This window comes from Gadus morhua, chromosome 16 (assembly GCF_902167405.1).
Source record: "Gadus morhua chromosome 16, gadMor3.0, whole genome shotgun sequence".
In the NCBI taxonomy this organism is placed as follows: domain Eukaryota; kingdom Metazoa; phylum Chordata; class Actinopteri; order Gadiformes; family Gadidae; genus Gadus; species Gadus morhua.
In genome coordinates, this window is record NC_044063.1 from 17581703 (window position 1) to 17606702 (window position 25000).

The 25000-nt window shown below is 43.4% G+C and overlaps 1 protein-coding gene across 1 annotated transcript in view; it reads right to left on the reverse strand.

Moving 5' to 3' along the window:
• Positions 1–25000, reverse strand: part of grik4 (glutamate receptor, ionotropic, kainate 4) — a 262913-nt gene that overhangs the window by 164316 nt on the left and 73597 nt on the right. The window contains exon 2 of the mRNA XM_030381795.1: positions 15383–15487. The gene's annotated coding sequence lies outside the window, so the exon portion shown is untranslated. The remainder of the gene's footprint in view (positions 1–15382; positions 15488–25000) is intronic.

A 25000-nucleotide genomic window follows, 5' to 3' on the forward strand; every position in this document is an offset into this window, starting at 1 on the left:
CAGATGTCTAATAGACGTTGAAAATAGACTACTAAGAGACCATTAAATATTAACGTTTAATGATTGACAGAGAAAATAGAGGTATAATTGATATGGTCGTAAAGACTTAATCGAAAAAATACATGGTTGAAAATACATGTAATTTCCGTTGAAAAGATGACATCTAAAAGACATCTGAAAGACGTGCATCACTTTTTCTTTCCTTGTTGTACACCACAACAGCCAGTGACGATTTATATACGTGTGGAGAAGACTATAAACGCATAATTAGGATCAGGACACTTAATGTAGAGGGTAGAAAACCTGTGAAATTAAGCTCCATCGCATTGCAGTTGGTTTCCCTCATTACACTGGCTTGGTTGGGTTCCTAAAGTACCATCTGTAGCATGAAAGGGCTTTGCACAGCAGCTCCTCTGTGTCTCCAAACTATTGAGCAGAGTACACAGAGGCACTGCCACAGCCGCCCAGCCTGATCACCTGCAACCACCTCCACGAGCCCCCTCCCAGTGCTGAGCCCCATGAGATGGTAGACAACACACACACACACACACACACACACACACACACACACACACACACACACACACACACACACACACACACACACACACACACACACACACACACACACACACACACACACACACACACACACAACCCCTGCATCATAGCACCATCGGTAAACCAAGCCCCGAAACCGCCAACCACCAACTCTGTGCTGCCAATTGTGTGCATAAGGCTTTTATTTTGTGTCTCCATGAGATTAATTAGCTCCTGCAAGGTCGTGGTGGTCACACACATTACCAATGCGAGTCCATTGTGAGCACTGTCTGAAGTGCTCATATGCACTGACTGACTGTGAGTGTATGTATGTGCGTATGTCTCTGAGTCTATGTTTCTCACCGTCTATCTCTGTCTGTGTATTCTTGTATGCATGTGTGTGTGGGTGTGTGGGTCTCTGTCTGTCTGTGTATGTGTGTATGCATGTGTGTGTACTTGAATGTGCATGTGTGCGTGTGTGTGCGTGTGTGTATTTGTATGATAAACCATGCTATTTTCCTGCAGGGGACCAACAGCGCGAAGCAATGGGCCGACCGTTACGCATCGCAGAGTGAACGGCAGATAGCCGTGCCTCGGTGAGTCTTGATGCAGGGCCTGGATGCGTTCGGTGTGATGGGGATCCCGGGGTGCCTATAAACAGGCAGAGCAGGGGGAAGGCGGAGGAAGCGCGAGCGAGAGGTGTGCTGAAACCGTGGCACAGCGCTGCCGCTGAGAGCCAGAATGGGAAGCACCGGGATGGCCGCTGTGCTCCAACCTGTCTCTCTTTATTCTCTCCCACACGCCTTCCATCACATTACCGCCTCTCTTCAACCACACACAAACACACACACACACACACACACACACACACACACACACACACACACACGCACACACACACACACACACACACACACACACACACACACACACACACACACACACGCACACCCGGACACACACACACACACACACACACACACACACATCTGGACACACACACGCACACACACACACACACACACACACACACACACACACACACACACACACACACACACACACACACACACGCACACTCGGACACACACACACACACACACACACACACACACACACACACCCGGACACACACACACACACACACACACACACACACACACCCGGACACACACACACACACACACACACACACACACACACACACACACACACACACACACACACACACACACACACACACACACACACACACACACATATATATATGCAGTATATACAAAAATATACATACTGAATATACATAAATAAACACATACATACACATAAAAATACATACATAGATATATATTCATATACACACACAAACACAAAGACAAACATACACACAAACATATATTCGTACATATATTTGTATATATATTTTCTTTGCATTAATATGCAGGGCAAAGGTCTGTAACGGATGTCAAAGCGCCTCTGATGGAGCTGAGAATAGGGCAGTCAATCAATCCATAAATAGGGCCCAGATTGGACGTGCAGAATCAATTACTCAATCACACTAATCAATTTGCGGCTTCCTGCTGCGACGAGACAACACCACCAACACCACCAACACCACCGCTCCACCTCGTCCAGTTGACATAGACGGGGGCCGGGTTCCTGTGAGTGCTCCAGCTCTCCAGGTGGTGCTGGCGGTGCTCGAGGTAAGGGAAATATTTCCGAGGGCTTTCAAGTAATGGACGGAAATGAAGGTCTTATCGGTGGCGAGGTTGAGGCCGTGTCAGGCGGGGTGCCAAATCATCACGACTGCTTACGCTCGGGCGCCACACACACTGAAGAGAGGGCATCAAATATAAATGCCTTCACGTATTTGCACACGGCCCATTACATTGGGAAGATTGATGTGCTTAAGGAAGTTAAACCCACGCCCAGTCAGCGGTGGAAATACGTTGACGCGGACAAAGTATTGGCAATGTTGTGTCTGGATGTTAAGGTCAACAGATACACGTTCAGATGTTTAATGTGCCTTGTGATGTTTTAGGTGTTAAGCTCCAACATAGTTGACAGATTTGACAAAGGAATAAATGTGTGAGTGAAAGCCAAGATAGAGGGCAGGGTGCAAAGAGTTAAAAATGAGTCAAATAGATGTTCCCTTCCATTCACAGTAGCAATGTGCAGCACAGGATACGATTCCGCTGTAAAATAAACAACCTTTAAGGAAAGCTGCTTTCAAAAAATACCATCTGCCGCTCACAACATCCAAACACCTCTGATACATTATGACGGAGAATAACCGGAGCAATATTCAGCTTTGGCAATTAACTTCCTTTTCAGAACTTGTGCGAGTGAATGTTCTGTACTTGTCATGCTGAGATAGTGACAATCCGAGGGGCTGCATTCAGCCATCGGGGAACAATGTGTGCCACCCCACCCCTTGCACGTCCAGATGAATACAGAACTTTGTAGAAATGTTGCAGATACAAACACATTATGCATTCATTTGTAATGATGCAAGGTCCAATTAAAATAACTTACTTTAAAATAGTGCTACTTGTAAAGCTGTTAAATAAACAAAGTATTTATTACTGTGCTTAACCTCTTGAGTCACATGAACTCAACCCAACAAAAAGGGTGCCATATGATCAGGAAGCAGGGGAACAAGCTACATTTAGTTAAATGTTGCATGTCAAATGTGTATGAATCACACAGGGGAGCTAGGGCCAATTGGCTAGTAGGACGCATGAAGAATTACGATGTTGCAGATGTTGAGATGAACATAGTTATTCATTACGGCACACTCATTTGGAAAACGTCTCCTGGCTCAATGTTATAAAACATCAGAAAGACGTAGTTTGGATATTACCATACATCTTTTGCATGCAACAAAATCACTTCAACAGGGCTGACAAACAGCTGAATTGCCAGTTTTTTTAATAATTGTCTGCTTAATTAAATTGGCTGTTAATTATCTAATAATTAATGAGAAAGATAATTGACCATCTCAAAAGAATCCATCAAAGATCTGCAGGGCATTAAACCCCAGTGCATGGCTCCAGGGCCTCATAGCTCTGTCTCTCTGGGCGTACCTTTCAGCACAGGGACAGTTGGGTGAGGAATGCTCCCTGAGAATCTCTTCTGGAAACACTCCTCAATCATTCATAACTCATTCGATAATTTGAGTAGTATCACCCCTAAATAAAAGAGAAATCAAATTTACAGTATAAATGAAATACTATCCAAAAATCTAAAAGTTGTTCCCATGGCATCTTCTGGATTTTTATTGATTATGAAATGTTCTGAGAATGTTTTCTAAGAATGTACTGCATGCCCTTTAAAAATGTCAAATTAGGCAAGCGGTTAGATTATCATGAGGATTTTTACAAAGGAGCAGTAGCTTTACCTCTCTCTCAATTTGCCCATTGTGAGATGCTTTCCCCCCCTTTTGCAACAAGAAAAAACTCTGGAGCCAATCAATGGAAGACCCCTCTGGTAATAACATCCACGAATAGGCCACTCACGCACAAATTAACCTTTCAACCATCATCCAGCTATTCTTTCTTTACCCTCTCAAATGGCTCCTCATTGACTTTTTGTGGAAAATATTAAGACGTGTTCACTCTATAACTGTTTGGGTGTGTTGAATTTCATGGCGAATCACAATTACCATTTCAAGATAATGGGTTACATCTTTTGCCATGAAAAAGACAAATTCAGCTAATATTGAAAAATGTCCATGGTTATTCACCTGGAATGATCAGGAGCCTCTGATGATATATCATTATGACTATGTTATGAAGTGTAATTTTAACCTGCAGCACAAATAATTCAGTATGAAAATGGAGATTGAGATGAAGATGACAAGCTATCCTGTGATAGGATCACTTCATTGGTTATTTATAGGACGCTTGTTGTGATTTGTCGCGGCGCCGCCTCACACCTTCATAAAACGAAGAGACATTACCTCATCAATACAATCCCCCCTCCGTTCCGAAGGTAATCGTTTCTATGGAGTTTTCAGTTTGACGTGTCATTAGGCTGAGGCGCTCATGCTAAAGACATCTTCACAATGCGGCCGCCCCGTAAAGAGACACACTCGCCTCATTAAAGGGGCCCGTTGTCACCTTGTGTTGACGCAGGCACGCATGTGTGTGTGTGTGTGTGTGTGTGTTTGTTGACATTCGCAGATAAGACTAATCTCTTTAAGACTAGCACTGACGTCTGCTAGGCAGGCTGGGATGTTATGGTTGGCCGGTGGTGTGAGATCTATTGATGACAGAGTGTCATCTGGCTCGTCACCTAATGGAGGTTGGCTTGATGAGGGAAACATCGTCAGACGTGGAGGAACAAACACCGTTTCCCCCGCACCGCAGTGGCAGGAGTATCGATGTGTGCGTGGTTATGCTGTGTTTGCGTGTGTTTTTCTTCAACCTTACTCTAGCAACGCCATTCACGGTACATTTGAGTTGGATTGTACAGTGATCTTTCCAAAAGCAGATGCTTGCAGACGTTTACAATAGAAAGAAAGTTAAAAAGGTATATATAAAGGGCTTTTTTCATAGATTATACACCAACAAAGGACCTTAATACAACGCAAAAAAAACATAAAAGATAGTGTCAATCTAAACTACAAATATTCAACAAAAAAATCGATGTTGTACTGAGAAATCAATTAAATTCCTATGCACCGCCAAAATGTAGGGAGGACATACAATTTCTGTTAGGTGTAATATTTTCGACGGAATACAAAGCAACCACTTATAAATAAATACAAATAAAAATAATGATAACACATTTCTAAAAGATACTTGCTACCCATGGATATTTTCAGAGATGGAGTTATCCCTCATTTTGTTTCATGTCAGAATACTGGCAGCCACCATTTGTTGTTGGGTCATTTGTTACCCGGGTGCTATAAGCCAGATATAAATGCTTTGCAGTGTATGCGTTTAAGTGACGTATGTGTACATTTCTCACTGTTGGCTGTGGGGCGAGCCACATAGTCAGACTTGACAGACTCGGTTATAGTACGCCCCTTTGTAGCACTAGCATGCATGGTGTGGTTCTTCAAGGGCTCCTGGATTGTATTTCCTCATTAAGGTTAAAAAGGATTTCAAGAAAGTCCCCCGAGATTTGCAGGGTATGTTTGACTGAGTAAGAGGATGAGCTTTACAAATCCGTCAATAGTGGGAAAAGTAAAAGGACTATTGTTATTCACCATCAACCTTAAGAAGACTCTGTGGGAGGATGACGGCTGGTTTAGGCAGCCTCACCTGGCCCAGTCGGGTCGGACCCTGGGGCTGGGTGAGGCTGCAGACCTGTTGCACATCGAGTAATCAATTTAATGGAGCACCAGGCCATGTATCATCATCTAGAAATTTCTACAATAAACCTGTTTACAACACCACCACCCTGCATCTTCGTCTTGAGGAGCCCAGTCACAAAGTCACCTAGGTGGTGGGTAGCGATGACATCGTTAGAGCGTCCCTTCACGGATGCTTATTTTGTGATGGCACAGTTACCATTGCAGTCCCTGTAGTCTCTGCAGTTATAAACTCATATATTTATTAGTACTTAAGTCAGTCATTTATTTATTTTGAAGTACTTTAGGTGGTGGTTGGGCATAACGGGGGAACATTAACACTTACTGCTGGTAGTTGATTTAGGCTGATAGCATAGCCAGTCATGCAGATATCGTTTTATCTAATTGTGAGTAGACCAGGGAACTTACAAACTGGCTCATATCTGACCAAAACATGAGGCTGTTTAAAGCTATAGCCTCATACAAGAATCACAATATCATTAAAATAGGGCTACCCATAATGCAAATTAACATTTTAAGGAGGTGATGAAGTATACAATGGCCATCACAAAAGGGCTATTGCCAATAATATAAATATACATTGTCCAAGAATACAAATTGAGCAAGTTTGAAAGAGAGGCAAGAAAGTAAATACACAATTATGCCAACTCACCGCTGCAGTTGGCAAATTTGTGTACGTGGAGGCACTTAAATAAGCTTTGCTAACAAATAGTCAGGCCGGGTGGCAGGTTCAGAAATGATGCACACTCTCGAGGCAATAATTGTTTCACCGACAAAATATATACAAACCGTAAACACAGACTATTTACATATTCATACATAAAAAAATGATTCTGCATATCCCTGCCCAATGTAAGCGTCTCTAAAATAGTCATACTATGTTGGATAACCTGACTGCCCACTTTCTGGGTCTGTATCAGCAGTGCATCGACAAGTATTGTGAAGTGTAGCACCTACAGGAGCACAGTCCAACAGAAAAAGAAGAAAATAGCATATCTGGTGTTAGGAAGGTCACCAGTAAACAGTGTGAACCCCGGTATCAAACAAAGGAAGCCCAACATTAAGCCCATGGATCTAAAAAGCCCAGACAAAATTACCCTGATTCTCTTGTTTCTTGCCTGCTACCTACGGATCATAACTGCTTCCATTCTCTCGCAGACTCTACACAGAACAGAAGGCGAAATTAATTGTTGGCTTGCCCTGGCCACGTTTGTCCCCAGACATTTTAATTAGCTAGCCTTTAATTCAGCCTGACCCTCTTTCAACTTTGATCAGCCGGTGAGAGCGCTGATAAGGAGCTGTCACTCACGCTGGCCACTGTGATTCAGAGTAAATTGACTCCTCACTGCTGGCAGGCAGGGAGTCTCTCTCTCTTCTTCCTCCCCCCACCTCTCTCTCTCTGTCTCTCTCTGTCTCTCTCTGTCTCTCTCTCTCTCTCTCTGTCTCTCTCTCTGTCTCTCGCTCTCTCTCGCTCTCTCTCTCTCTCTCTCGCTCTCTCTCGCTCTCTCTCTCTCTCTCTCTCTCTCTCTCTCTCTCGCTCTCTCTCTCTCTCTCCTTCTCTCTCTCTCACCCTTGAGAGAGAGAGAGGCCTGTTCACGTCCCAGCGGCGGCTAAAGGCACAATGAGAAGGGAAATGCAGCATGTGAGTGAAGCCGTGGCCGCGTCGGCACCGCAATCCACTCCATTCACCCCGGCGACGGTGGTGGAATGTCAGCCGGGCCTGGATATACCACGGACCACCCCCCCTTCACCCCACCACCCGGGAGTTTTGTGATAAGTAGCAGACTATCAAAAGTCCTAAAATTTCTTTCAGTCCTGAAGTGACCCCTCCGGAGGGTTTTGGGGGGGAGAGGAGGGGGAGGTAGGAGGGAGAGGGGAGAGGGAGTGGGGGGAGACTGATGGAGGAGGGTGAGGGGCGAAGGTGAGGGGGGAGGCTGGCGGAGGAGGGTGAGGGAGAGGGGGGAGGTAGGAGGGTGAGTGGTGAGTGGTGAGGGGGGTTGTTTGACATTAGCAGGTGAAGGCTTCAGCCGCGTTCCACTTCCAATTGATTCAATTTGGCCGGCAGGTCTAGATTAGACAGGCTGAGAGGTCTGGATTATAAACGCATGTCTGTCAATTATGTTCCGTCTCATCTATTCAAAGGGTTGCTTGCCCTCATTCGACAAACACCCTGGGTTATTTTGACATGAAGCCTACATTTTAATATTGATATTATTGGAAATTATAGATCATTTGAACACTACTCTCAATGGTATGATTAAATAAGAAAGGTAAACGGCCAATTGGACCTGCTTTGCAGGACGACAAGGATGCGCGACCATTTGGGTAAGAGGTTATGTGTATAGTCCAAATATCCTCAACATTATCCAGCTCATGTCAATTATTAATCACGCTTTCACCTGAACCAGCAGAACCGTCAGACCCTGTGAAACGATCCCAGGTTCCCTGGAACAGAACGATGCCGCCGTCCACCACTGTCATCAGCCCCCCAGGCATTAACACTTCACGCCGGCCTCCGTCCGCCGTCCCCTCGCCATCAACACAGGCACCGAAGCAATGGCTCTGATCCGTCAACGGTTCCGCCGAGTGACAGTTAGCAACTGGCAGCCCGGCGCGTTCTAAATGGCCCTAAAAAGGCATCCACCAAAAAATCGGAACCAATATCACCCTTCACTTCACACCAGCTCAGCCAGCTGTCATCTCTGGCCCCTCCTGACCGCCACTGCTCCCCCTGTTCCAGCACTCCTGTATTACTGGGAGCGTTGCCATGGCGCCGCTAAATACAGCCAGCTAACGAAGACCCCCCCCCCCCCATTTCTTATAGTTTGAAGTATTTCACCCTCTCCTTCCAACCGTGTTAAATGCTAACCCTGATGTCATTTTATTTTCTTCATATCTAATTCTCTCTCTCTCTCTCTCTCTCTCTCTCTCTCTCTCTCTCTCTCTCTCTCTCTCTCTCGCAATGGCATGAGGCTACCAACCGCAGAATAAGCTAATTGACATTCAAGACACAATAGACACCACATAGGACCCTGTGAAAGAAGAGCGCGGCAATTCCCCGGCATGCTTGACACCTAAATACAGCCGGTAGAATACTGCAGATTGGCTTCCAATTGCTTAAGGGTATAAAATAAGAAAAATATTTTTGGGTTGTAAAGAATTGATAATCAAAAGTGCTTGAGTGGAAGGGGGGGAAGAGGGCGTATTTGTGTTAATGTTTTAATGGATCTGCATGTCCACAATAATGCAATCAGACCTGTGTTCGCTCGGTGCACTGCGATAGGAACAACAACACAAGGGGCCCCCCAAAGGGAATACTGTTGGGTTTCTTTGGTGGAAGGTGCAGTGTGATTCTGGTGTGTAGGCTGGGCCATCTGAAGCATTTGCTTAGTTTATACGGGTCTGTGATTCCTGTGAAAGAGTTAATGCCTGCCCCCACAGAATATATGCTGTCACGCGTTAAATAAAAAACAATCCGCAGTGTCTGTTTGGGGATTACCTTTGGGTTGCATTTATACCGCTCCTTCTTACAAACTCTTTCAAACAAACAAAAAAATTAAAATCCTCAAGTAAAGCTGTTGGAATCAACACATAAAAGGCATTGACATGTACCAACATTGAAGTACACAATAACGACGGACAACAACTGAGTTGCTAATTACGACAACCCTTAGATAACAATTAGACCAACATTGTGCCCATCACCCGCAGTTCTCTCATGATGAGTTCAATACAAAAAAGGCTCTCCGCACCCCCTTCTCATCCCTCTCCATTTCACAGCCAGGATTTTCCCTGTGAAAGTGAAAATAAAGGGAAAATAATTGCACACCAAAAACGAAAAGCCTAGTAGGCTTAGTATGTCCTCCCAAAAACAAGTTGCAACTCAGTTGTTACTTGACTGTGTGTGTGTGTGTGTGTGTGCTTGCGCGTACGCGTTTGCGTGCGCGTGTGTGTGTGTGTGTGTGTGTGTGTGTGTGTGTGTGTGTGTGTGTGTGTGTGTGTGTGTGTGTGTATACGGGCCGGCCAATCTACCCTCCTGAAGCCCACAGCGAGGTTCCTTAAGCGTGGATCTAATTAACTGCTCATTCTTGATCTCCTGCCAGTGGGTAATCATTCACTATTCTGTTCATCTGCCACTCACTGGGTCTCAGACTATCTGCAATATGCTGTAATATTTCATAAAGGACACATTTTCTAATCTCATTTCACTTGTAGAAAGTCTTACTGGATGACTGTTTCTAAACGCCCCCCGCCACCCCCATACTACGATCCTCTTTTCCTGCCCATGTATATTCAGCGTGTAACACAGCTATGGCTTATGCCTGCTTTATCCCCTTGTCCTCTGCTCTTCCTTTGGTTCCTCCGCTGCTGTAATTCAATTTTCCGACCGAGTTCTCGGGCATGGCGGGGTGCCAGCCTGCCACACGTATCGACGGCGAGATGAGCTTTGTGCGCTAGCATGCTATCCTCACCTTTGACTCTACTGGTAATTCAAAAAAGGACAAAAAACATGTAAACCTCTTTTTAACAGAAGTAAAGCAAATGCAATGTGCAATGGGGTGGGGGGGGGACGTGAAAGCAGACGAAGCAGAGGAGAAGTGAGACGTATGACCAAGATCATCAACGGAGAGCCACAGGCCCTTAAGGTTTGGATAGGGTAGCTAAATGAAAGGAGTGGAGATACAGAGCTTTGTGCTGCCATAAGCTCGGAGGGTCCGATAAGGGGAGGCTGTGGACGTTATGGGCTTTGTCAGTAATAATGTGCTGGTAATGCTAAAAGAAACTGCAGGATTCCTCATTGGCCTGTGATCCATCTGTAATCCCCTCTCCAGTGTCTTACAAAAGACGGGGTGTAAACGGCCCGCTCGGAGAAGGAAGAGTACTCCGGTGAGAGACGAGACACACGCGTGGACATACTGCCAAACTACACCTTCTTGTAAGAACCATTAACACACAAACAAACTCAGGCTCGAGGACAAAATAAAAGGGAAGCATGGGCTAAAAGCAGATGTTGTTCTGGAAGCGGCATGCTGTTGCTGCAGACTGACCAATAGGAGAGTAGTGACTGTATAGATAACAGGTGTAGCTCCTCAAGCTCAGGGCTAATTGCTGGCACTATAGGTGACCAGGCTCTGTGCCTCCACTCGGCAACAGAGACATGCGACTGAGTCGCACGACTCCGTCGGCAGCATGAAAGGCATTATAATGAAAGCCTCTTTTCCCACACACACACGCTCGCGCACACACATGCACAACCAAACACACACATTCATACACTGATGCCAACCATGCAAAGGAATATCAGCAAAGAGCAGTGAGCCTCCTGTCGAACTAGCTCTTTGTTCGCTATGGTTTGCAATTGTCCCCCGAAGGTAGCTGTTGTTATGGTTAAAGACACTGACTAGGGAGTACAGTGAATGTGTGTACTGAGGAGTTTTCCAGCCAAAAGGATTGGGTAGAAGGGAAGTATATCGACATGGGTACTGGAAGCCACATAGTAAATATAAAATGAAAAAGCTGTCACTGAGGTCAAAGAAGGGTTTGTGAAAATATTAGCACAAACCTTTTTTCTCTCAGCTCTGGGCGGTGCCCCCTTATACTCCCTTTCCTGATGTCCCAATACTCCAAGAGAATGGAAATTCACTCTGCACCAAAAGGCAACAAAAAAACAATGATAGCGTGATTCTGTTAGTTTGTTGCTTAAGAACGCCTGCACACTTCATTCTGAAGTAGCAGGGAGATTGAACCAGCTCCTCCATCCAGGGTTACCAAACACGGTGGGACGTGGTTTGGATTGATAGCGTTTTCAAAAGATTAAACGCAATAGGGCTGTGAGACATAGCGAGTGATCGGTTTGGAAGAAGGCGATTGCCACAGGGTCTCCAATCAAATCAACCATTGCCTCGTATGGTCCTCCCCTCACTCTAGAGAGTTAGGTGGTCTATACTCACTTTAATTGATGAGAAACATCGAAAACAATTCCCTCGCCGTCCTCTCCCAGCCTCTAATCCCTGCAGATGGCAATAAATAATTTGAAGTGCCTATTTAATTAGCCATCTCCTGGTTTCAAAATGTCTGGCCTCTTTGATTTAGGGGCAGCACCCTTAATAGCACACACACACACACACACGCCTATAATTAGGTGCGTCACTTGTTCAGAGGTTAGAATCAAACTTTGAAAAACTAAATTATTAGTTTCCGAATAAAGGCTGTGAATAGGGTAGCACACAAGATAAGTAATAATAATAAATGTTTAAGAAAAAGCCTAGATGGCAAGGGAACGCAAGAGAACATTAACAAAAGACAAAAAGGGAAAGGTCACAGTGGAAACATCCATTCACACCAAATTGCCTACTTTTGGAACCATCAATTATCACCAAATAATTGGAGATAAGGGTCCCAATGACAAGCAAAACTCCAGAAATGAGATCTGTAACAGGAACAAAGATAATTATTTCCACTTTTCATCCATTATGAAAATAAGTAGTTATTTATTTATTTTTTACTATTGATGTGTTCCCCCGCGTCTCCTCTACGCTGGTGAAATGCTCTGAAAAGGCTGTCGTATTATGGTCCACCCACCTGTTAAACAGCCATCATCGTTCCAACACATTCATGGACATCATGTACCTGAGCACTCGTTATTTGTAACTGCTCTTTGAATGCATGTTAAGAAACACAACGGTTTCTCAGCAGGTAAAGACATATTCGAAGGACAGTGATCAGCCAGTGGGCATATAGAAGTCCCCCATGGAACGTAGCATTGCAGTCTGCCTTAAGTTATCAACCAGGGCGTAGGCAGATGTATCCCGTTAATGCCACAGCCAACAGTATCTCCATTAGCAGGTAGGAAGGAGCAAGCAAGGTCGCCTATAGGAGTACCAAACCGGTTTAGCATTCAAACCTGCTATTATGGTATCTTAGTGTGAATAATGGGGTTGAGGTGATATCTTGTGTGTATAGGCACCTATGTATAAGAAATCTATTTCATTACATCTGATATTTCTCTCCCTTTTTATGAATTGCTTTAATTGCTCTTTTCGGGTTATGGATGTGAAGTTAGTCTTGTGAGGAAGTAGTTTTTCCTTGGATTTGCTTGTTTTTATCGAATTTGCTCTGATGACAAAAATCTGCCTCAAGCAGTTCTGTAAAACCGCTTCTCAACAACATCTGTTGTCTGATCTTCACTCCAGGAACATCTGAATATTAAGGTGTTTGATGAACATGAAAATGATATTGCATGAATGGCTGACCTTCCATTGCATGGACAGATTTGACATGAAATGATGCATGTCCGCAACAAGACACAAGCCTTTATGCAAGAACATGAAGTGTGACACATGTACACGGTATGTATGCTTGAACATGCACACCAAATAGTTTGTTTGTATGGGACAACAGTCAGCTTTCCTCTTCAGTTGCCAGAATAAGCATATTCAAATGGGGCCAACAGCGATACCATAAGATTAACAAAATATAATAGTTACACGACACAGACAAAAAATGGCCTTCCAAAAGTAAAGAAGCAAAACTATGCAAACGTTGAAGTAATATTAGCGCACACACTAACACACACACACACACACACACACACACACACACACACACACACACACACACACACACACACACACACACACATTAACTAATACACCATCTGCACCAAAGCAATATTCAATACTTGCATCTCATGCAAGAATGCACATGTGGTATATGAAATTGAAAGCATCTCTTCAAACTACTGCTCTGTAGCCAAAGTCGGTAAAAAGTCAAACTCTGTCAGTAGCAGATTTCACAAGCCAGCACTGCCTCGGAGAAAGCCGGTGTCTTTTGAGTACACCGTGTGTTCTTCCATTTGTATTCGCTGCATAGCAGAAAGTGCCTGTGGGGGAACGTGGTGGTTTAAAAAATAAAATAAAAGAAGCTATTTCTTCTGCACATGAATATGAAACTCATTTTCTTCCCTATCAACAGACCATTAAACAGTTTGTAATAGGGAAATAGGCTGAATTGGTGGGTTTTGTTGGGTTATAACAACGTAACACCTTACAGTATACAAACTCCAAAATAAACACTGTTATTTAAGTATTAGTGTTAGTTTTGCATTATGAATTGATGACAAAAAAACTAAGCTCCAGGGAGTTAAAGCATGCTTATTTACATCACTAGCTGATGCGTTGTAAACAGATGTTGTTGAATATGAATTGTTGATGGATTTTCCAAATCCAGATCCTCTTAAGAGTCTGCACATAAGCCATCCGTGGCTTTTCTGTCTTGGAGAAGCAAACCCAGTAGCTCTTTGTTAAGAGGTGTAGCTTCATTCAAACCGAATCATATCCTGTCGCTCGGACAAGCAGCCTTGGCAAGCAGCTGGTAGGTACACTTGGTTATTTGCTACATTTGGCATGATCATCAAAAATAGAACTGTTCTGATGGGACGGCTCTTATTGCCTACTGCTGCTGCTGCTGCTGCTGCTGCCGAGTGACAGCCGGAAAGTAGACCACTTTATAAGAGGGAGAGGGTCCACACAATTCCATGTTTCTGGGACATGGGGATATCACAACGCATCATCATATTTCAATCAAGATCAAAACCAAAATACAGGCCGTAACTTTGGACCCAACAGCAAGAGCAATCTAGTACTCAGCTCATGCTAATACTATATTATTCTGGGTACCAGCCAGCATTACTAATAAGTGATATGTTGATAGGAGATAGGAGGGGGCGTGGCTCTCCAGACCTGGTCCGGAGACAGATGTAGTGGCAGGTGTTGTCAATGTACTAATTACTTGTACTTAGCTGTCAAAGCAGGAATACCTCAGTGCTTAATATATACATTCATAAAGGCTGAGCTGATTTGATTTCGATTTTTCAAACCCTGTGACACCTCTTATACATGATACATCTGTATAAAAAAATGTTTGGGATAAGTTTGTCTTGCATCTTGACTTATGTTATTAGAAACAGAACAGAAGATACCAAACCAGTTGGTTTGAGTTATAGAGGTGTGAAGGAAACAGACACACTGGGTGAGTGCAGGCCAGACCTTATAGTCTGTGCAGTGCAGCCATCAATTAGCAACTAGGAATGTTGTTGTTTTAATGGCCTCCTGCAGCGATGGTCCCCAATAGAAAGACAGGTGTGTGCACGTTACTCTTGGTTATTATAGTAAAGCCCTGCTATATGCATATACTTATTGAAAGCATAACTCAACAGACCTCGTTGGCTACAAGGCAAAGTGGGGGAACTGAGGCTCAAATCTATACTCGTGTTTTCCATTATTAAGTGTATAAATATCCAACAGTGGTTAATGGTGGGAGCTGAAAGGCCTTTGTATCCAAGCTGCAGCAGAACTCTCTCTCTCTCTCTCTCTCTCTCTCTCTCTCTCTCTCTCTCTCTCTCTCTCTCTCTCTCTCTCTCTCTCTCTCTCTCTCTCTCTCTCTCTCTCTCTCTCTCTCTCTCTCTCTCTCTCTCTCTCTCTCTCTCTCTCCCTCCCCTGATTAGCAAGCCTGTCCTCCTACCTTTGAGGCGGTGAGCGTTCAGGGTATTAATCCATCTTGAAGCATGGGCGGGGTCCTCAGATGTGGTTGTTTGAGGAGGCCACTCAGGTTCTGCTGCTCCTCATCCTACACAAACACACACACGCACACACAGACACTTTAAGACTTCAAGATGGGGAACTCAATGAGATTCACACCAGACAAATCCAAGAGGAAGATAAATGCATGAATTAAGCTAGCAAAGGCACTTCCCACATAATGGCGAATGCTGAAAGGATGAGCCATCACATTGACTGCAAATCATCAAATGATGAAGAAATTCCATGTTCAACTGCCCTTGAAACTGAACACTAAGTGTACAACATACATTTTGAAAAGATCAGGACTGCTGTAGGCACAGGCACACAGAAGGATTCTGTAATGGCATTATGTAATTTATCTTACTTTTCTAATATCGAGAACAGTTTGAGGCATTGACTGTGGATTTGAATCATTCTGCACTGTGGAGTGTGGACTTTTAAAGTTAACTTCCTTTGTGCTGATCGTCTTCATTTCTGTTTGTCCCTTAGTCAGCTTAACATCCTTCCTCTCGATTAAACACATCAAACCAAGTAATCTATATCTATATATATATATATATATATATATATATATATATATATATATATATATATATACGGATACATATACGTATATATATTGTTCCTGCACAAACACTGAAAAGATTTGAAAAACTATAATTATCATTCAGCAAATTTTAAGGATGTTGTGCAAAACAGTTTCAGAGTTGATAAAATAAAATACATACAATCTCAATGCTGAAGAAAATTATAATTAATCCGATGTCATTGAATTGTAATTGTGCCCTTAGTCAGGGAAGAATAACAGCCCACCACGGAGTTCAAGCAAATCAATGAGAACGTGGGAAAGACCACAGGGGCACACACACACACACACACACACACACACACACACACACACACACACACACACACACACACACACACACACACACACACACTTGTAAACCAGTGAGAGTAAATCACCTCATCCTGCCTGGCATCGTGTGGAATCATATATCTGCTGAATACACAAAGTACTGACAACTATATGGGTAAATACTCACACACACACAAACACACACACACACACACACACACACACACACACACACACACACACACACACACACACACACACACACACACACACACACACACACACACACACACACACACACACACACACACACACACACACACCTTTCCCTGCAGATACAACTCATTCCTGCAATGTAATCATCTTCCTCGGTTCCCTAAATCAACTCTGGAGCAGAAAGACAATGATTTACACACTGTGGGGTGTCGACACGACCCAAATGGTACACCAGTTCTATGAATCATAATTCCGATCATGCCAAAAAGTCGTCAAATTAATGTTAAACAGAAAAGGTCAAACAGTTACAGTCAATAGACACCTGAGGTGCTATTCCTGGAGAAAACCTGTGTAGGTCTGCCAGTCTTTGCAGGGTCACCTTACACATTCTCACACACATCCCCACACACACATAAACACACAGATCACACCATAGACAATCCTTGTCCTCAGATGAAGCCAGCCTCCTGAAGAGTTATGAGCAGAACATGCCAAGTGCATAGTAGGGACAATTTAAGAGACTTCACGGCTTACTGTTTTTTAACCTTTGGTACACGAGACTACTGCGGTTGGTACCTGGGAGTTTATTCGGAAACTAGACACATTGTCAATAATAGAAAAAACATTATGTACCGTATTTTCCGCACTATAAGGCGCACCTGAGTATAAGCCGCAGCAGCTAAATTGAATGATGTGTACATAGATAAGCCGCACTGGACTATAAACCGCGGGTGCAGTGATGTTGCTAGGTACGCGTCCTGCGTCCCTGACGCATTAAAATCTGAAAGGACGCACTAAACTCACTATCCATGCGTCCCGGGGACGCATCTCATTTTCCCCATGAAAAACGATACATTGTGAACATTAAACAACTCGTGTTTAATCACAGTAACTGGCCAAAGAAACCTTATTGTGAGCAGACCGGACAAGCGCTGTTTCAACCCTCTGCGCATCTACTCGGCGCAGACGTGATCCCCTGTACAAAGTATCGCGACATGCTAATTTAGCCGCTACCAAAACAACTAGCTCGTCACCGCTGATTTCATTTCAACAATTAAAAATACGAACTTCTTAGTAAATAAACCCACGTTTCCACTGCTCGATGCTGTGCTCATTCGTGTCGATTATGTTGTAACGTTTAGGGGACGTGCTGTAATGAAATAAATGAAACATAATCCGGTGGTGGTGATGAAAACTACATTGAACGGCAGCCGCCATATTGTTATGCCCAAACGGCGCTTGCGCATACATCGCGCTTCCAACGAGATCCCGTTTTTTTTCTATTGTGTAGAAAAGTGGGAGCTTGCACTTTTATGCTCATCATGTGACTGCAACTTATCTTCTCTAGCAAGGAATGGCACTATGGCATCAATACTGTTTAAAGTGGAGTTATTTTGTCGCAGAAAATCAAGACTAAAAGTACACAAAACTGAAAGTAACAAAGCTCTGTAAATGTACAACAGGTGAAAACGATTTGAACATGTTGGCTGTGTCTTGATACTTGACACTTGACAGTAAAAAGAGCGAGAGGTAACAAAAGGAAGCGCCGATGTATCCCAATTTGGAAATTATATATTTGCCAACAGTCCCTCAATCCCTCACTTCCCTTTCACCTCTTCTCTACTCTTTCTATCCTCTCCTATCATCTTCCATCCCACTTTATGCCTGAGAGCGTGATGCTGCTAAGCATGGACAACAACAGAGGAACAATCTGCATTGCGGCGCCACTCACTAGAGAAGGCTGTCCTCTGTGAAGCCCGTCCATACTGCTGAAAGGGAACACATCTGTGCAGTTATTCTGGCAAAATAACTGTCAAGTGCACCATCATTATATTTAATGTTTGTGTTGTGGTTGTTGAGGCTGTATTCAGGGAATATAGTGTTTTTGTTTTTCTATAACATAAGAAAAATCGCTAAACATAATGTAAGATCAACTCCTCTTTTTTTTACCATTCTTTAGAGTGGGAAATATACAACAAGTATCCTGTTTAGTGAGGGGCCAACCCACATACAGCCAAGGGCAGTATTTTAATCAAAAGGGTTTGAAGAGACATTTATTAAAGGCTCTCAAGCTTTTTTGGCTGAGCCATTACTAGGCTTAAGCAATAGCTCTCCTTCAGCTTTTCTGAAAGTAACGATCGTTGTCGTTGCTACAAAGCCATGGAGTCATGTGTGGGAAAAAAACACACCAGATACATTGAGGTTGGCAGCAGCCTGATCGGCCAGCGTTGGCTGCTGCGTGGGGCCGTTGTTCCAGGAGGGCATCGTCTGCCCCCCCCCCCCCGACTAGGAACCCCATCGAGCAGCCTAAATATGAACAATTGGTTAAGCCAGAGATAGCAGACAAATTGTGCCCTCACTCTCTATTTATGTTATTTCTCTCCTCTCTAACTCAGTGTTCTTTTTCCTCTAGTCCTGACAGGTTGGAACCAATACCACAAGACAAAATAGGAGCCATATCCCAGACCACCCTGAAGCAGGGTAAAGACACCCGCAGGGCCACTGACCTACAAACACTATACTTTGGCACTGTTTCTGCTCTGGGCTACCGCTGGTCCACTGTCAACAACATTGTTCTTCTGTCTGCGCCCGGGAAATACAACCTTCTGTGAGGGTCCTAGTTCACAGCCCCCCCCCCCCCCCCCCCCCCCCCCCTCCGCACACACACACACACACACACACACACACACACACACACACACACACACACACACACACACACACACACACACACACACACACGCACACACGTCTTTTACATGAGTGGCAATCAATTGATACAATGTCTGGTAAACATTTCCCTTTGTTTTACCACCTCATACAAATTAAGGAAAAAACAGAAAAATATCATTATCTATTTGGGAGGAATGTAATGTTCCACTCAATTAAATGGTTTTCATGGGGCAGTAGCTGTTGTTATAAGTATACATAAAAGGTCATTGCAATTTCACAAAGTGTTTAATAAAGGGAATGATGAAGTGGCGATATTGCTCGGAACTGCAGGGCCCTGGGTATTGAAGTAAGTCCACAACACACAAAATGGTATAATTTAACAATACCAGGCAAAAACATGTATTAATGTCCTTGCAACATAGTTCTTATGCACAATCATAAACAAACATGGTAAGTAAAATGAAGGGTTAGGGTTGATGAATGTTAGACAATTGGATATGATTATAATTGGATCATAAATATAATTAGATATAATTAGAATACCGATTTGATAACATTGCAGCTTATCATTTTCATATTTGTCAGGGTTTTAAAGTAGACATTTACAGTTAATTAACAAAGACCTTCATCTGTTGGTGTTTAAAATATGTTGCTTGATGGATCAAATATTAGATCCAAAATATACATCAATAAATATGTCAACATCATTGTCCTCTCTTAAAAAAAGTATTCGGAACCGGTAGCATACAGTATATATTTTTTGGTACTTGAATCTCTGTAATAACAAAAAATCGATTATGCACTGGAGGAAAAGTCCTGGAGAAAAACCTAAATTTATTTTTTTAAAACATTTATCACAGCATTCAAAATAAACCCCTTCCCTACCCCTCTCCCCTTACAAACCCATCCCTACAAGCCCCGATACATCACCAGAGCATGAGAAGGCAGTAGTGTGGGTCTCAGGTGCAAAAGTGAACGATCGTAAGCGTTGTCTGTGTCCAGTTTGGAAAAGTGTAAACAACCACACCCTTCGGGCTCTCCACCGGACTGACTGTGTTGGAACTACCACTTGAATGAATTGCGAGAGTCACACACTCGCGCACTCTATCTCTCTAGTCTAACCAATATTGAAGCATACTCTCTCGACCACCAGTTTCACACTCCTGAAATATGGTAATGATTGATTCAACTTGAATAGCTACTTGGTAGTACTAATTCGGTCGTTACTATTAAAAGTACAGAACTTGGCTAACTTATAATGTAACTTATAATGAAGAGGAAATTGAGAAGAATTATTCAATGTTGGCAAGAAAAGAAAGAACGATTGAAAAAGAGAAAGACCTTGAGATAGAAAGAAAGAATCAAACAAACACAGAGCTAACTAACAACATCTGAAACAGATGTGTTCTAATGTTGGATCGTAAAGCGTCATAGCCTGGATACACTTCAAACAACACAACTTCTTTGAAATAATTACACATGGCAGGAAAGGCAATGCCTGACATGCTGAGCTGGCTCATTGGCGGAAGGCTGAAGAACGAGGCCAGCCCAGTGCTGCTTAAAGCCTATAATGCAAAGGGAGCCATGTTTGCTCTTTGGAACTGTTTGGCTTCATCAAAAATATCCCTTTCACTATTAACCATTACACAACATCGGCGGGCTAATTGCTCTGACCTTCAACAACAGTACGAAGATAACACTCCATTCACAAATAAGCTCTTATAATTAGGTCCAGTGGAGGGGCGCTGCTTTTAAATGGTGGGAAGAAGGATCATTTACCCTGGAAGCACATAAGATTAGAGTGCATCGTCATGGGTACCATTTACCTCTCTCCCTTGTATTTTAAGTGTGGCTAAGGGAGCAAAGTAGAGGCAGAAAGAGCAAAAATTTAATATCACTCCTCAAACTGTTAATTTCCCCCAGGTATAACTTGTTGATCACAATACAAAGGCAAAGGAAAGCACTGTTAAGATTTAATCAACGTGCACTATCATATAAAGAGCTGTCTAATGGATGACAAAATCAGGGTCTAAATAGACGATGGTGAGTAAAGATGGAAGAGAACAGCTACATCTTATTAAGCACCCCGGTCGACCAACTTTAAAAAGAAATAGCTACAATGTTCCCTTATTATACTTGTGAGGACAATTTCAGACAGTGTGTGTGTGTGTGTGTGTGTGTGTGTGTGTGTGCGTGCGTGCGTGCGTGCGTGCGTGCGTGCGTGCGTGTGTGTTTACCTCTTATCAAATTACATGAGCAATGACAGATTTGCACTTAAAGGCCAACGGCAAAGATCTCCATCCTTTCCAAAGCTTTTTGCAGCATTGTCCTAACATAATTTCCTTAATGCCACATATGCAGATTGATGTTTGGAAATTAAGTCAATGTAAAGTGGAGTATTAGCAGTAGGGATGTTTGTTCGTTGCTTCGGCACGGTCATCAATACCAATTGGAAATCTGTGTGTAGGTGGGGATATAATGGAGAACTTAAGTGATGACTTAGCCGACTTAGAAGCCCAGTGTAGGTCCATTTCCAATCCAACTCAACCAAATACTATGGAAGCTAAGGTACTGAGGCTCCCCAACCAAAGGACTTCTTAATTATATTATTTGAATAACTACCATGCCTAAATGACCTATTACCTTGTCGCCATCAATCTCATTCAAATGAGACACTATATATCAAATCTATTTTTATGTATTCCATCTTATACCAACTGTATTACAATAAAACACTGTCTCTCAAGTCAATCACATATCGTATGTTGTTCTACCTTTATTATCATCAATCCAACCATGTTCGCAAATGACATAGTGAGTATTATAAGTCTGTTGTGGGTGTGAGGGGATATTCTGAACTTGAAGGACATGATGTAATGTTGATGTAATGCTGCATCTCTATTGGTTGAGATGAGATTTTGCACAACTCAAATTTAAGTTATACACAAGACAAATGTCAAGTGTAGCTTGTGCAATGGCAAGCAATGGTGTTTTGAGTGAGAAGATAATCCACTGTTTTCAAATTGATATATACAGAGAAGACATGCTAATAACCTTTGTATATAAAGCCCTGGACTGAACTGCTGCTGCTCGAAAAAATAATGAACGAAATGTGTGTCTGTGCAGAGCATTGTGCAGCACAAGTTGAGCTTCCCCATCGTCAACATTAGCGACCATTTTGGTGTGTGCAGTGTGCTAGCAAAGTAATCAACCCAGTGTAAACGCCTGCCACAGATAGCCCCCACTCTGCAGCTATTGTTACTTCTGCCGAGTCTTTAGTTTTGCCTATGGTTATGAGGGATATAGTTTTCTATCAGTCTGAGCCATGACCCCAATTCAGGAGCCATATGGACTGGGGAGATGAGAGGCAGCAGTGAGCCGGCCTCGCAGAGCTGCGGGGAGATGATAAGACCACTACCCTCTTCCTATTGGCTGACGCAAGCAAGCAAAAACACTCAATGCCTTCAACCCACCAGTGGTACTGCAGGTAGTCTTGGTGAAACACTGCATACATCAACAAATGGGAATAATAATCATACTTTGGGATGAAAAAAAAACAAAAAAACATTTGCACTTCAAAATAGGGCAGATACACAAAGTGCTTATGAAAACGAAAAGTGAAAAATATCAGGGATCCAAGATATCATCTTAAAACTAAAGGATTTGCAAAGGGGGAGAGAAGAGGGGAAACGGAAGGAGGAGAATCGCGAGAGCTTCAGGGGGAAGACATTAAGGAGAAGTAACACAGGAAGATAGTTAAATTAGCCACCAGGAGATGGATAGTGGGGGTAACCAAAATAAAATTGTTATTTATAGAGCTCAATAGCCCTAAGATATTACATTCACAAGTCATTAAAATGTCTAATAAAAAATAGAGCGAACAAACGGGTCTCAGAAACAGAGACGAGTAAGCTGAGTGGCAAAGGAAGCGAGGAAGGAAAAAAAAACGTGTCAACATGCAAGGCATGTCAACAAGCATGAAAACACATTAACGCTCAAATAAACGCACGCGGAACCCAACAGTCCTTGGAAAGGTGGAACGGAAAGACTGCTACGATGAATGAGTGGTTAAGATAATTAGAGTAATTAAAAGAAAGAGAGCGAGTAAATGTGCGTTCACCATGCCAATAGAAACTTTGCATCGTGTAATGAGATTGAGAGACAGAGACAGATACAGAGACAGAGAGGAATTGAGAGATTTAGAAGGGTAGACTCTGTGTAATGGAGGTGGCTGGCGGACAGGTCAGACGGGGGGACAGAACAGAACTCATTTTGGCGTCTGCGGTCGGCGTGGCTGAATGGCAGCGCTGCTGCTGCTGCTTCCTCCGCCACTGGTCAGGCGGACGTGCCTGGCGTACAGAGCAGACATCCTGCCCTGACCTAGGCCCTTAAATCAGCTCTATACTAGACCACAACCAGCAGCTGCAGTCGCTCTCTCTCCATCTACCTCTCTCTCTCTCTCTCTCAATCTTTTTCTGTCTGCTTAAAGAAAAGGACTTTTACTTTTATTTAATTTATTTCTCTAGGTGCCCCTCTGACAATGTGATCAGAGATCCCTTTTGCGCCTGAGTCGACTTCAGGCTCGGGAAGAGTCCCGGAGAAAATAACTTCTTGGAGCTCGGGGAACTTTGCGACAGACAGCGTCAACCGCAAAAAATCAGTTATTTCGAAACAGCAGGAGAAGATAAACGTTTCCAGAAACATCTAGCTTCTAGCTAGCACATGTATTATGCCGAGGACCAGAATTCCTGGGATCCATCCAAAAATCCCCGAGACACCAAACATCGACTAGCTGTGACGAGGGCCAACTGTTTCACGGCTCACATCGCCATGGCACCCTTAATCACACCGCTAAGACTACGGATGGTGATCAGCTGATGGCTGACATCTTTAATGACCCATTACCTTTTATCAACGGACCAAAGCGGCGTTTACACAATATTTCCCTTTCAACATTAGTTAGGGGATTTCTGTTTGGTCTTTCCAGTTGAATGACTCATGTTAGGGCAACTTCTCAGCCTGATCATCCGGAGTAAAAACACTAGCAGGATAGTATATCGGTAGGGGAGTGCCTGATTCAGCTGCATGGCTCACTACCGTTTCTCTTCTCTCGCACACTGATTCGCTGGACAGCCAATCAGAGAGTTCTCTCTCGCCGAAGGCCTCGGCCGCTGAGTTAACTAAGAGGCCAAAAAAGGCGCCGACAAGTCCTGACAAGTCAAGACCGGTGTGAGACACACCACAAAAACGATGGGCCCTAAAACAACTGCCCGGACTTCCACCTGCTCAGTGTGTCAGGGCCTCACAATGGGGGAAAACAGCTGAATCCAAACCACCAATGTGGTGTTGTTTCGCGGTTCTTTTCCCCCTTGGTGGCCCCCATTATTTGAGCCAAACGACTTTAATTCCTGTCGGGCTCTGACCTCACCTGAGGACGCCAGATGTTGCCGTAGCCCGCGATGGTTAATGTTCATGTATAATGCATGACCTGCACACCACAGTCCTACTCTCAGGGGGTACCCAGGTATATGCATAATTGAAACCACATTCCAGCAGATAGGTATCTGAAAAGGGATGCGTTTGGCGGACAGAAATGCAGTGCAGTGTTGTTTACGATGGCTTGGGATATGGGAATGGCATGTTATTGTATTTATACAACATTAATACTTTGCAAATAATAACACACAAGAAATGATGACATATACTACATATTAATACCTAAATGCAATGAAGTGGGATGGGACTTTCACAGCGACATTTCTAGCATAACTTTAAGCACAATAATTGTTGAAGAGCTACGTGTTCAATAAT